The sequence below is a fragment of the Rhinoderma darwinii genome, chromosome 9, assembly GCF_050947455.1.
Source record: "Rhinoderma darwinii isolate aRhiDar2 chromosome 9, aRhiDar2.hap1, whole genome shotgun sequence".
Taxonomy (NCBI): Eukaryota; Metazoa; Chordata; class Amphibia; order Anura; family Rhinodermatidae; genus Rhinoderma; species Rhinoderma darwinii.
The window spans coordinates 42,730,039-42,744,155 of NC_134695.1; the positions used below are offsets into that span (position 1 = coordinate 42,730,039).

The 14,117-nt window shown below is 41.8% G+C and overlaps 1 long non-coding RNA gene across 1 annotated transcript in view; it reads left to right on the forward strand.

Annotated features, from left to right (window-relative positions):
* Positions 1-2,486: 2,486 nt before the first annotated feature.
* LOC142660333 (uncharacterized) overlaps positions 2,487-14,117 on the forward strand; it is an 84,426-nt gene continuing 72,795 nt past the window's right edge. The window contains exon 1 of the long non-coding RNA XR_012850463.1: positions 2,487-2,775. This is a non-coding gene — a long non-coding RNA (uncharacterized LOC142660333). The remainder of the gene's footprint in view (positions 2,776-14,117) is intronic.

Genomic DNA, 14,117 nt, shown 5'->3' on the forward strand with positions numbered 1-14,117 from the left:
CAGTTTTATGGCATTGGGCTCTCCCTCTAAAAAGACATGTAATGGGGGCATTTGTAAATCTTCTCCTAGAGAGAAGGCGAAGGCAGTGAAACAGAACGATCTGTCTAAACAAGCTATGACAGGGAGGGGGAGGAGCTGCAGCAGAAAGGAAACGCCCTAGAGCTGCCGGCCAGAAGAAAATCTAGCAGAGCAATCAGAGCAATGAATGGGGAGATCTCGGGATCCATGTAAGATACAGGACTGGTTCTAGCTTAGTTAAAAAGAGAATGTCGTGCACTGCATTATGTCTGCTTTTATTTATTTTTTTCATTCATTCTGGGACAACCCTTTTAAGGGTGCAGTCACATGCGGCAGAAATTTGTGTGACTGAAAATCAGTTCTGTTCATCTGAATGGAACTTGCAGAAATCCATGCACCTGCTGCAGAAACAACCCTATTTAGATGAATGGAACTGATTTTTAGTCGCCGAAATTTCTACAACAAAATCTACCATGTTTGAATCCACCCTTGCAGCCATGAAGAATCTCATATAATGGTTGTGGCTCAATGCATTATCCATCTGTGATGTTTTGATTTTCCAAACCTTGGATCAAAGTGGGAAGAGCATTAAGCCTCGAATCTGATATTCCTGGAAATCTGATAATCCGACTACAACCAGAACCTTCTAATAAAGTTATAGTAGTTTTTCTGTTTTATTTTATGCTTTTTTTCCTGGAAGTTCCCTACCCTCAATTGACTTTTATATACTTTTCTATGACCAGTTTTCTTTTATTGTCTCTATTCCCTCTTCATTACACCTCTCTCTAGTTTTGGATCCAATCCCAGTTTGTGCGTCTGTTAACATGTGAACCCTCGCTGACTGTGAGATGAAGGGGCCAAAGCGCTCACTAAAGCAACTAAAGCCCTCAGCCCTGGTGAGAGATTTCTTCTACATAGATCTTAGGCTTCGTTCACATCTGCGTTGGCACTCCGTTCATGGGTTTCGTCAGGGGAACCCATTCCGTTTGCATCACCATTGATTTCAATGGTGACGGATCCAGTGCAAATGGTTTCCGTTTGTCACCGCTGTGTAAGGGTTCCGTCGTTTTGACAGAAATGGTGATGCAAATGGAAACCTATGGTTTCCATTTGTTTCAGTTTGGATTTCGTTTAAGTGTTCCCCTGACGGAAAGCTCAGTTGGAACCCATGAACGGAGTCCAGACGCAGATGTGAACGAAGCCTTAGATGGGTGTGCGTTAGAAAATATGTATGTAGAATAAATCACAGCTGTTGCTCCTCCAGTCTGCAGTCTTCCCAATGGAGAGGTCGAGGCCTCACTAACACAGCCATGTTATGCATCCGTAAGGAGACGGAAAATAGGGTACCTATAAGGTGTATGGGGCCTCTACTATACATATATATATATGTGTTTTACGTGGAGGCATACAGAGTTTTTTCTGTTAGGCCTCATGCACACAAACGTGTTTTTGCGGCCGCAATTCACCCGCAATCTGCGGGTGAATTGCGGTCCCATTCATTTCTATGGGCCCATGCACACGACCGTGGTTTCCACGGTTCGTGCATTGCCCAGGAGCCTGGACCGCAAAAAGATAGGACATGTCTTGTTACGGCCGCATTTTGCAGTCCAGGCTCATTGAAATTAATCTACACGGCCATGTGCACGGCCCGCGGATGACACTTCGCAGCCGTCCGAGCCGCAAATCACAGGCCGTGCACACCACTACGGTCGTGTGCATAAGCCCTTAGATACCGTACAAATTCTACAGACAAAATCCTGGACTGCTCCATCAAATTCTGATTGCTTCTAGGGGCGAATAGCTCCATACATACGGCATCGAGCGGAGCATTATACGGCGGTATATGAAGTCCCATGCGGGTCCGTACTACTCCCAGCAGTTGATCTAGTCCTTTATATTGTACTTTAGTTGTATAATCAATTCCTGAAATGCTTATATAATAGCACATCGCCTATACCACTACTAGAGCTACATGAGAGCAAGTGTGAAGCGTAAAGCTGTGTCTTGTGAGGTTGACTGTTTCTGAATGCCTAATTGCACTCAGGTATAAAACATATAGATGCAGCAGAGCTGAGTTATTTGGCACTAGGTACTCATTCAGTTACTGTAATGCACAAAAGAAACAGCTCAATGATAAATTCAGATTTGGGTCATCGGTATAAATAGCAATATATTCAGCTCTGCTACATCTGTACATGTGGCAATACATTTTAATGATCTGCAGGTGTTATCTAAAGACTTGACCTCTATTAAGGTAAATATGGTAAATATCTACAGTAAGTAATTTGCCTGGTTCAAGGTGTGTGCGTGGAATTTTCCAGCTATCTCCGTTGTACTCACCTTTGCTCCAGAAAATCAATGGATCTTTGATGAGCACTGTTTACATCTGACATCACATCTGAAACATGTGCCATCTGGTTTATATATTAATTCAATGGGCATCTATTTGGAACAGCAGGAAAGCGACTGTTCTTAAAAACGAAAAGTGTATTGAGATGGGGAACCTCTATTTTTGTAGTTCTAGCTGCCATGGGTAGTGGTAGAATAAGGGATAAGGTCCAGTAGGGTCCAAGCAGATAACAAAGCCTCTTGCACAGACCCTGTAGAGCGGTACAGAGAGTCCCTATGGTTGTGTATCACAGAGCTGTAGGCGCAGTATGGCAGCACCGTATATAACATTGCTTGCAAATGTATTTTGAAGCCAAGGGGTGACACTGTCAGATCTCTATGCTTGTGTGATGTCACTGTGCTGGACAGGTGAGTGTAGATATCTCTATATATTGTATAATTAAATATTTATTATATGCTGGCTTATACAGTGAATTTTTTGTCTATCCCGCTTGAATTTTTTTCTAAACCAAAAGCATAGGTGTAGCTTAAATCTTCAGCCAATATTCAAATTATCTGACCATTTAAGTTCATATTCTTGCCTATAGGTTCAGGGCCGGTTTTCTAGAAACTGGTGCCCAAGGCAACAAGCAAAGTAATTTTTGTGTATACCCAAATATTGCCAAATAATACAATGCTCGCAGAATTCTGCCATTCAGTGCCCAAATAATACCACCATACAACGCCTAAAAAATACCTCCATACATTTCAGATGGCTCAATGAGACGAGCCACTGCCTGGGACACAGGAGTCTCAAATCCTGACAGTCAAGTTCCGCTGATATGCTTGTTAACTTTGATGGAAAAAATGGAGCTGCATGCAGTGCTATTTTTCCCGTCAAAATGACGACACATTGGCGGTACCCAACTGCCTTCATTATAAGTGAATGGGATCCTTTGGGCACCATTGGTATATGACGTGCCACGGATCTAGCACTGCTTGTGACCTCCGTTTTAAATGGAAGCCACAATGCAGATGGGAATTGAGCTGAAAAATTCAGAGTAAGAGAAAATATTTAGCAAAACCTATGTGTTTAATGCATTGTTAATGTCACTTTGGATTGATTACTGTTTCACTGATTTTCCTTTCAATAGTGTCTCTACCTCTTGTTTAAAGGTGTTATCCTATTTGATTTGAATAATACCTTTTTGTTAGAAGTGTCCCCCGACAATAAGCTGATTGTTCTGCTGCTGGGTCTCCTTGTGAACAGCTGTAATCTATGGGAGCAAGTGTTCAATTTTTCTGTAGCACCACCGTAGGAGAAATAAAGCATTACACATTGCCCATTGAAATTAATGTGCTACATATAATACATAGGCACGCCTAGTCCTCCAGAGCAAGAGAGGCTCTCCTTGTAGCTTCAGATAAACCAGACAATCCATATAAACAACCCAAAATTCTTACCATAGTTATCCTGTGTTAACAGGGCGTACCAACATATATGGAAGTTGAACTATATTACGTTTCATTTTAAAGGGGTTCTTCGTGTTTTTATAATTTCATTTAGTCAAAAAAGCACTTGAAGTACCCTCCCCAAGGTCGTACAAATTACTTGTCCGTGGATGCTTTGTATACAGTCCGTGTAAGGTCCTCGTGTAAGGTCCTTAATATTCTTGGGGAACAGAATTACTGCAGGAAATATATATTGCAAACTGTGAGCGCTCCATTTTTCGGCCCAGGCATAACAGACCGATTTGGTATAATAATTACATGTAGTGTATGTAATTCATTCTCTGTCACTCTGGGTTTGGCATAATAGTTCTACTATTCAAGTCATTGTCCCTGATCGCTGAAGAAGAATAAGAATAGGAGGCCACATTATAATTGATCATTTTTAATACAGAACTATAGTGCAGCCGGCTCAGCTATCAAAACCACTTTCTTCCTTTCACTGTTATCCTTGCCATTTCTTATCAAACACAGGTACCAATTATAACATTCTGTGCCTATAGCCTGAGATTCCCATAAGCCTCTGACATGCAAACCAGATGTCTTAGATAAATTCCTCTTAAGTGAAATATTTTATAACATTTACATAATGGCGTCTCAGAGTGATCTTTCTCTGTAAAGTGAACATTTATTAACCGAAAATCAATTTCTCTAAGTAACAAAGTAAAACCCATACAGTGATGAGCGGTTTTTTAATATATCTCTTACGGTACGTCAGAATTTGTTTAGCTTATTTCCAGTTTTTACATAACCCCTTAAACTAATTCAAGTGACAGAACGGGGAAAGATTAAAGTTTTATCCACCAATTAAAATAAAACTGTCAAGCTGCGAGGTATCGGATTAGCGACCCGAATAACCAAACTTCACAAATCTCAAGAAATATTTGACAACAGTAGTTTTCCATAAAGCAAGCAGAAAAAAAAGAGCTCTGCCTCTTGTACGTTCAGTGCTTACATTGTTTTCATATGAGAATACTCTTATTTATCTGCTATCTTTATGGCAGTCGTAATGCTCTCGTAGATAACGGTTACTTAGAAAATGCAATAAAAATAATATGTGCTAATAAGGAAACACAGAATTCACGTGCAATAGATTCTTCCACTTCTTAATTTACTAGATTAGTTAAACCAAACTAGTTATATATAGTTTTTACAGGACACATAGGGCTGTCTTCTGTTACTGCAAGGTCACTTCTGATATTCTTAAAGGGCATGTTCACGTTCACAATAATTTTTTGTTTTATTTCTCCAATGCATCTAAAATAATAAAATGGAGCAATTTTGAAAATATTCTTGATGAAAAATAAACTACTGTTTGGTATCTACACCTTCTATGTAGGTCTTTGTGTCTCCATGGTTACAGACTACAAACAAACCCTGTGTAGTCTGATCCTGCAGTTATATTCACTTCCATCTGTCCCCTACTTTTTTCTAATGTACATTTAGTAGTGTAGCAATAAGTATAGGGCAGATGCAAGGGAGTAAAGGCCCTATTACACCGGCCAATTTTGGCCAGTGCAACGAGCGCCGATCAACGAGACAGCTCGTTGATCGGCGCTCGTTTGCTCTTGTCACAAGAAGCTAGTATGGGGACGAGCGGTCATTACTCCAATTGCTCATCCCCATACATTATTATGATGTCGGCACCGCGTCTCCCTGTTTACATCGGGAGATGTGCTGCCATCAACTATAATATTTCAGTTTTTTTAAACTATACGACCAGCAGATGATCGAGCGTTTTCTCGTTCATCTTATGATAGCTGACCTGTTTACACAGGGCAATTATCGTCAACGAGCATACTATGAACGCTTGTCTGCCCGATAATTGCCCAGTGTAAAAGGACCTTAACACATGACAGCACTATCAGACTACACAAGGTCTTAATAAGAGTTGTACACACAAAAGGGTAGGATATTTATAATCAAAACTATTTGAAATGGGCTTCTTGTTTTTCTTTAAGATGTATTAGAGGGGTTTTCCCATAAACAATATTTATCACCTATTCACAGGATAGGTGATAAAAATCTGATCAGTGGGGATCCGACCTCTGAGACCCCCACCGATCCCGAGAATGGACTCCCGAATACATGGCGTCCCTGTGCGCCCCATATGAATGGATTGCTACTTCGCATGTTCGGCCACCGCTCCATTCACTTTCTATGGGGCTGCTGGAGACAGCCCTTTCTAGGAGTCCCTCAGGCTGTTATTGCAGAGAGGATTCCAATCTGGAATCTGGGTGCCCAATTTTCAATGGACATATGCGGACCTCAAAAGCCAAATAATAGATCCTATAGCTAATAGAGCTTAGCATGCACTAATATGACATTTACTATTTATTGCAGGACTTCATTACACCTTCAAATATTCAGGGGTAGGGCCTTTCTCCTGAGACACAGATCCCACTCTGCAGCATATTGAGATTACTCTCACTACTTATATATTGCTAAAATGTTAGATGATGGAATTGCTGTACATGGACATCATCAGTAAAGTATTGTTGAACTGCTATGCTGTGTTGTAGCTGCTGTCTTCTTTATCCCCCCACTAGGTGGCAGTGGCTACATCGGCCACTAGGTGGCAGTGGTTACATCGGCCACTGTCGGGCAATAATGGGAGAAGATATGCTACGATATGCTACATAGGAGAAGATAGTGGTTAATCCGACCTCCAAAGACATTGTGTATATATTGCATCTTGTTGTGTTTATTGATTGTTCACATCTAAATCATCTTGCCTGGGGGCATCGCTTAGAGTATAAAATATCAGTGAGTCCGCCAAACAGTTTTGTGTTGGAAGGAAGTTCACATGACCTGAGCTCTGCGATTACAAGGGAGAGAGGTGATTTTGCATTAAGGAAAGTAGTGAAAGCTGAAACATGGCAAGAGATTAACTGTGAGGAGCTGGAACGGAGGAGGCTACATTGGACGGATGAGGACCATCATTAGTATGTATCATTGGGCCTAGGGTGGCGACAGGTCCTAAACAGCGATCAGAGGGTGGTGTGGCAGACCACTACTGTACAGATACCTGAGCGGGTAGCAGTAAAGGGGTGCAAGAGAGTGAGATTTGACCTAAGACAGTCAGAGAGGTGTATCGGTCAGTGGCCAGCACTGGAGAAAGACTAAGGGTTGGGAGTTGGTCCAATTTTGAAACTATCAGAATCTTTTTACAGAGCAGTCAGGAGCCACGATCTCATGGGTGACTAGGCCTGAAGTAATGAAGTTAGCAGCCACCATCTTGAGGCCTAACATGTGTAAAGCAGATAGCCCCTGTATCAAGAAGGGGTGCCTTTGACCCTGTATCTGCTGCTCATACAGAACAAGCCAGACATCTTGTGAACCTGACCCGTAACTAATCTCGTGCATCCCAAAGTGAAATATTGACTGTGGCCGTGTGTGCACCACTAGCGCCAGTAGGAATTTTATCAAATTTATTGTGAAAATAAAATGTGATGTTTTCTCTGAAATTAGATGTGATCGATAACAGGTGGATCCTGCCTGTCACTGAAGCAGTCAGTCTTGCTGACCTAATGGATTTGGTTTTGGATGCAAGACACAGCTTATATGTATATAGGATACCTAAAAGCTGTATCACAAAAAGTAAAACATTTTTTTTTTTAAATAAAAACCAATACAAAAGTTGTTCAAAATGAAACAAAACATTGATTTATTATTAAAAAAAATAAAAAAATAAAAAAAGGCTTCAAAAGTGTACTTAGTCTTTAAAGGCTATAGACACATTTGAGGGCATTTTTTTTTTTTTTTTTTTTGAATAAATAGATTAGTCAGTGTCACAGACATGCAGGACCCACTGACACTGATCCTATCAGGTCCGTGGGACTGACGGATTCAGTGTAAAACGAGCGATACTGCTGCTCTTTTATTGCCCTACTACCGCTGGTAGCTTTAGTTCTTTGTTCTAGGGCATAGACTTTGCACTCCATAGATAGGCGGTGTGCCTGCCCGTTCTTGGTTTTTCATGTAAACCCTGCATGAACACTTCTTTTGGTCGAACCATTTCAGACTTGAGCAAGTCATTTAGTACCTTTCTGCAGGTCTTCCACAGAGGTTCAGTTTAATAAGTACATAAGTATTTATATACTCTCAAGTAATGTAGAAGAGTAAAGAAACTCTCATGGGGTGTGGCTTGGGCATGGCGGTGTGAGGCAACACTCATTCGGAGCTCCGGACACATCAGCCAACCTAACAGCGACTACTCACCCAGTACTGGACCGTGAAGCCATGCCAAGGGGCAAATCTAAGCCCGGCACACCCAGAGCCTCCCGTGAACCCTCCCTGGTTCGTTTCTTATAGCCAGCGCCAGCCCACCAGCAGAAGCCCAACTGCTGCAGTTGTCATGGCGTCCTCCACTGCTCCGACCACGTGCGTCCTGCCGGAGCTATCGCAGGACTTTCCGGCAGCTCTCCTGTCGGCCTCTCCCTTGCCGGTAGTGCCCTCCATAGGGTTTCAGGAGCTGGGCACACAGGTGGACCGTACCCTCGCTGGACTATGGGAGATGGTAAGAGCTCTCCCCACACGAGCCGACATGGCAGCGCACATGTCTCAGCTGGAGGAAAAACAGGCCAAAGCCTTGTTGGAAGTCTCCCAATCTGTGCGCTCCCTGGACGACCGAGTCACTCGTCTAGAGAACAACAACCGATCCTTAGCCTCTGAGGTGTCAACGCTCTCCACATCCGTGAGTAATCAGGCCATGCGTCTGAAGGACTTTGCGTTTCATGTGGATGCAGGCTTTCAAACATTTACGGATCTCCCCATCACCGCTATACCCAGTATTAGTCAATCCCTCTTTTCAGCCGGGTTGTGACCCCGGGCCATTTTCCCGCAAACGTTTAGTCGGAGCGACACAGGCCTGGCATTATATCAGTGACGGCAGTTGGAAGACGACATCTCAATTAGCGGACGGCGCGGATCCGGGACACCTTCCGCTTTGGCAGGCCTCCCAGCTCCGTCACTTTCTGTTATCTCTTGCTCCTGCGTCCGAATTTTCGCGTGATCTTACAACATTTGAAATGCTCTGCACAATGTCGGGCTCGGTCATTCACGCCCTTTCGGTAAACTATAGTCTCATAAATTCCCCAACAGCAGACACACACCCTTCATACTTGGCTAAGTGGGAGACGGATCTTGGCATAAGTATTATCGCGGATGAGCGTACTCGACTGTATACCATGACTCATCAGTCTTCTATATCAAGTAGAATTCAGGAGGCGGGATACAAGATTCTGACGAGGTGGTACAGGGTCCCTTCCAGGCTTAATAAATTTTATCCAGAGGTGTCTCCTTTGTGTTTGAGATGCGGGGTGGGGGTCAGTGATCTCTTACATACGTTTTGGGGTTGTCAGCGCTTAAAAACGTTCTGGGAGACGGTTTGGAATGTAACATCTCGGTTTACTGACTACATGTTGCCCAGATCCCCGGGCTTCTTCCTGCTTCATCTGTGTGACATCCCGATCTCCACATACAAGAAGTCAATAATACGGCATCTGATCAACACGGCACGTGCTTGCACTCCGGCTATGTGGAAACAGGTAGAGGCCCCTTTGGTACGCCTTTGGTTTCAGAAGATCCACGAAGTAAAACGGATGGCGGAGCTTACGGCTTCCCTCCGGGGGGTGGGTGGGTGGGGGGGGGGGGGGGGGTGGGGTGTGTGTGTGTACGTGTGTGTGTGTGTTCTCCGTGGGTAAGCTTTGCGAATTCTTCGGAGTATCTTGATCGAATGTCCTAATAGTGCGTAATTGTATTTAAGTATTCCTCCTACGAGACGTCTGCTTGTGGGGTGGACCCTGAGGATAAGTTCCCCGTTTATACCCTTCTTTTCCTCCGCTCTTTCCTTCACCTTTCCGGTTCACACTCTTTTTTTTTTTTGTGTTCTCTATGACGGTATAATTTACATTGGTGCTCACATGTCATAACTATGTTCTACAGTCGTGAAATGTTTTATTTCTCCGTCATTCACCTTTGATAAATAAATAAAAACAGAAAAGAAAAAAAAAGAAACTCATGTGTGCACGCACATTATCAGTCTATGTATTAGAACATGTAAAAGTCAACTCTGAAAATTATAATACCTTGCTCCAAGCAGTCTTTAATTTTCTATTGACAAATCCTCAAAAATACAGCATGTCCTGAATCTGAGAACTGTAAAATACATATCCCAACATGTTCAACATCAATATTTCTGGGACGCTGCTCACAAAGTAGGGAGGATTCTGTTATTATATGCAACATGAATGTTTGGCTCTCTTCCACATGCCAACATTCTGCCAGTTATTTCAACCAGTTTGAGAGTACAAACTGCTCTACAGCTAGTCTGGCATGGTTACAGAACAGCTTATCATGATCATCGGAGGCCACTCAAACGGAGACCGGTGCCCATTAATAGGGTTGTCTTGACATCTTTTTTTTCCCAAATTCAAATGCCCATTTCACTCAGCTCCTACGTGTCCTCCATTCAGAACTCGACACCCCCACACAACAGATCCAGTTATCGTCGGCTTTCTATTGCAAATTACAATACCCAGGACACCCCATTTTCTTGGGCAATGAGAGTCTTAGATGTAGTGCCATATTGGTTCACAATTTCTTTCTAGTTTGTGCTTCAATCATATATCAGAGGTTCTAAACCGGTTGGCGGGTGCTACTTCAGAAGAGCATGACTATTTTGCCACCTGTGATGTAGAGGCATTTGTTCAACTTAGGGGGGATTTTAAGGATCGATTGGAAGAATTAACACCTTCATTTTAATAGGTGGTAGGATCTTGTACAGGAATTTGGTCTCTGCAGGTGCCGAAAAGTGAAAAATATCAGAAATGGGATAGGGTGCCAGGACCTCATGTTTAGAGATTAGGAGTGTAAAAGTGCTAAGCAGCTTCTGACAGCAGTCTCTATTTTATCCCTGCTATGGGGTCCCCATCCTCTATGTACACCACTGCACCTAAGGAACCCAGGATGACCAGAAGCATTGCAATGTCAAATTTGGGGACCATTATTCCACTTGTTCAGCGAAGAGTTCTTTTGTTTGTTATAAGATTAGAAGACCTTAATATTCATGAAAATGTATATATTTTTTTCCATACCAGTGGGGCCAACAATCAAATAATTGTCAACCAAATAAGATAGTATTTTTTTTTTTATGTCTACAAAGATGAGTGAAATTTAGCAAAAACTAAAAAAAGGTAAGATTAAAAGGGGTATTCCCAGCTCAGATACACACACACACATACATATATATATATATATATATATATATCTCTCAGATCCACAGGGTTTGCCATAGATGTTTGATAGATGTGGGTCCTACCTCTTGGACCTGCACCCAGCTCTAAAATGGGGATCACCAACCCCTGTCCCACCATTCACATCATCCAGGCAGGGAATAGTTTGCCACCATTCCAATTATTTTCCACCTGGATGCAGTGGCTGGTGGGCACCTCACCAGGCATGTCAAGGTTCAGGGCACCTGCTTTCTTGATATAAGCACAGATCCCAAAAGCGGGATCCACATCTATGGCGTATCTTTTGAATATGGTATAAATGTCTATATTGGGAACAACCCTTTAACATTTCCATTAATCCCAATCGGTCCATTACTATATACAAAGATTAGGGACATTAATGCTTAGTATTGGTTTAATGACCTACATGTCTTTGACCTAATGTAAGTTCTAGAAAGGAACTAAAATTAAGCAACTTTAATAGTCTGAATTAAAAATGCCCCACATGTTTTGTGTAAACAGCTACTATGCAGAGATGTGTCTCCATGGTTACAGATTATAAACAACCCGTAGTCTGATCCTGCAGTCACTTTCAGTTGTCCCCTACTTCTTACATGTGGTAGTTTAGCAAGAGGACAGATGGGAGTAATTCAGGACTATAAACTCAGCACACACTTGTTTGTAAAAATTTTTTATCTAGATTCTTTGAAACCGCACTAATTACCCCAATCTTGCCAAGACCCCTGACCATCATCAGTGCTATTACCTTATTCCTCCAAACCCTCACACCCCCTCCTTTATCAACTACAACTCATTTAAATCTCACTGAGATCCCTCACCATGGTAAAACATAGATAAGAACAAGATGGCAACTAAGGTTTAAGGCCCAGTGTACATGACCGTATTTTCATCTATCCATAAATATGGTTCTGTAGTCACCCATATTTATGGACCGGTATCCGCAGTCTATAGTGCGATCACAGTACCCAAATTTCCCCACAACGGACGGGTTACATTTTTCTTTTAGACATATGTGAACCAATTACTCAGTTGAAGGGGTTTCCTAACAAGACATGGCATCCGACTTCTCAGTTCAAACTTACTACAGTCTAATGCGATTTCAGAAAAGGATCATCAGTTTATGGTACTTTCCATTTAAACTCCCTTACCACAAATATACATATAAAAATATGCACAAATTTCAATTTACATATTATAATGTGAAGACTTGACAGCTTTAAAAATGTCATTTATTGTACAAAGAGATTAACATATAAAACCCTCTAGCAGTAGTTATAAAAATACACACTTCAAAAATTAATAGTTTAAAACTACAACATATTATATATATATATATACACACACACAGTTTCAGATCTTAAATAGAATGTAAAAATGTACGAGGAGTTCAGCAATATTAATTTTAACAGTTATAGGTTAAATTTTGACGGTTTAAAAACTAGAATGTTAAATTACATTTCTCAAGTCTAAATAGGGAAGAAATTAGCGTTATATTTAGCAAAAATGTTAAGTTAGATTATCACATTGACATTAGAGATCTCATGGGACGATTTGACCAGGGAGCGGCTGCCTCTTCTCCACTAGGTGTTAATTTGGCCATAACATTCTGTTCAGGCCTAGTGGTAGTGGTGTGGCCTGATAAGAGGAGTTGTCCTTTTTAAACAATACTATTTTGATAGAAGGCTCTACTGACAAGCTAAACACTGGGTATGATGCTAAGGGGAAACTTAGAAATCAGCTAATCTAAGAAGAAATCTGGCAGCAAGTGTTAAATTTTACTGCAGTGCCACCGCAGGCGAAGTGAAGTATTACAAGATTCCCATTGATACCAATGGCTGTTCATGTAATGCACGCATGTGGAGTGTCTTTGTAGAGGCTCTGGATAATATAGGAGGATCCTGAATGGAAGACTCCCCTCTAACTCAAAATTCCCTAAAACAGAACCCATTTTGCAGTTTTAGCAAAGTAGAACTCATGCTATAGAAGACCACATTGTAAGAATGGTCTTTACTTGAAGTTTTGTGGCGCATTTGTATCTCATGGAGATCAATAAGAAAAAGGCCATTAACGTAGTAATTTAAAACAGAACTTATCCTAAAGTCTGCATTGCTCTCCATTGAGTATTGTAAACGGGATCTTGTGAAATCTGGTTCACCTTGATGCAAAATGTAAACAGGACCTAAGGGGAAAGTGGTCTGTCATCTGATGGACCTTGTGACCTGCTGCCCAACAGCCTCAATTTCAGCCTAGCAAGCTGCATATCTATTACCCTAAAAGTACATTTTGGACCGATAGTCTTCTTCAATTTTTAACCAGACTGCCACCAAGCCAAGCACGCCCTTTCCCACTTCAGATAGCTTTGTAATTTAGCCAACTGGATAATCCGAAATTCGATCTTTTCTTTTGAATTGGCTTCTGAGTGTATGTTCAGTGTTTTCAGATGTAATTCAGGCATTTTACGCCTCGATTTACGCCTGAAAAAATGCCTACAAACATCTGCCCATTGCTTTCAATGGGAATTACGATGTTCTGTTCACACGAGCCTCTTTTACACGTCGCTGTCAAAATACGGCACGTAAAATGACGCCTCGTCAAAAGTGCAGGACACTTGACGTTTTTGGAGCCGTTTTTCATGGACTTTAGAAAACTCTCCAAAAACGGCTGTAAATAAAAACGTGAAAATCACGAGTGGCTTAAAAAAAATAAAATAAAAAAAAAAAGTCTGAAAATTAGGAGCTGTTTTCCCTTGAAAACAGCTCCGTATTTTCAGACGTTTTTTGCTAAATGTGTGAACATACCCTAAGGGTGGTCTTACACTGCCAGACTGGGGCCGTGTAAACGAGCGCCGGCCAACGAGATAGCTAGTTGATAGATGTACCTTTGCTCCTTTCACAAGGCGCTATGTTTGGGGGGGGGGGGGGGGGGACGGGACAGACATTGTATCCTTTATGCAGTCGAAATCATCAAATCAGCCAATGACCAAACGTTTGCTCATTCATCGGTTGA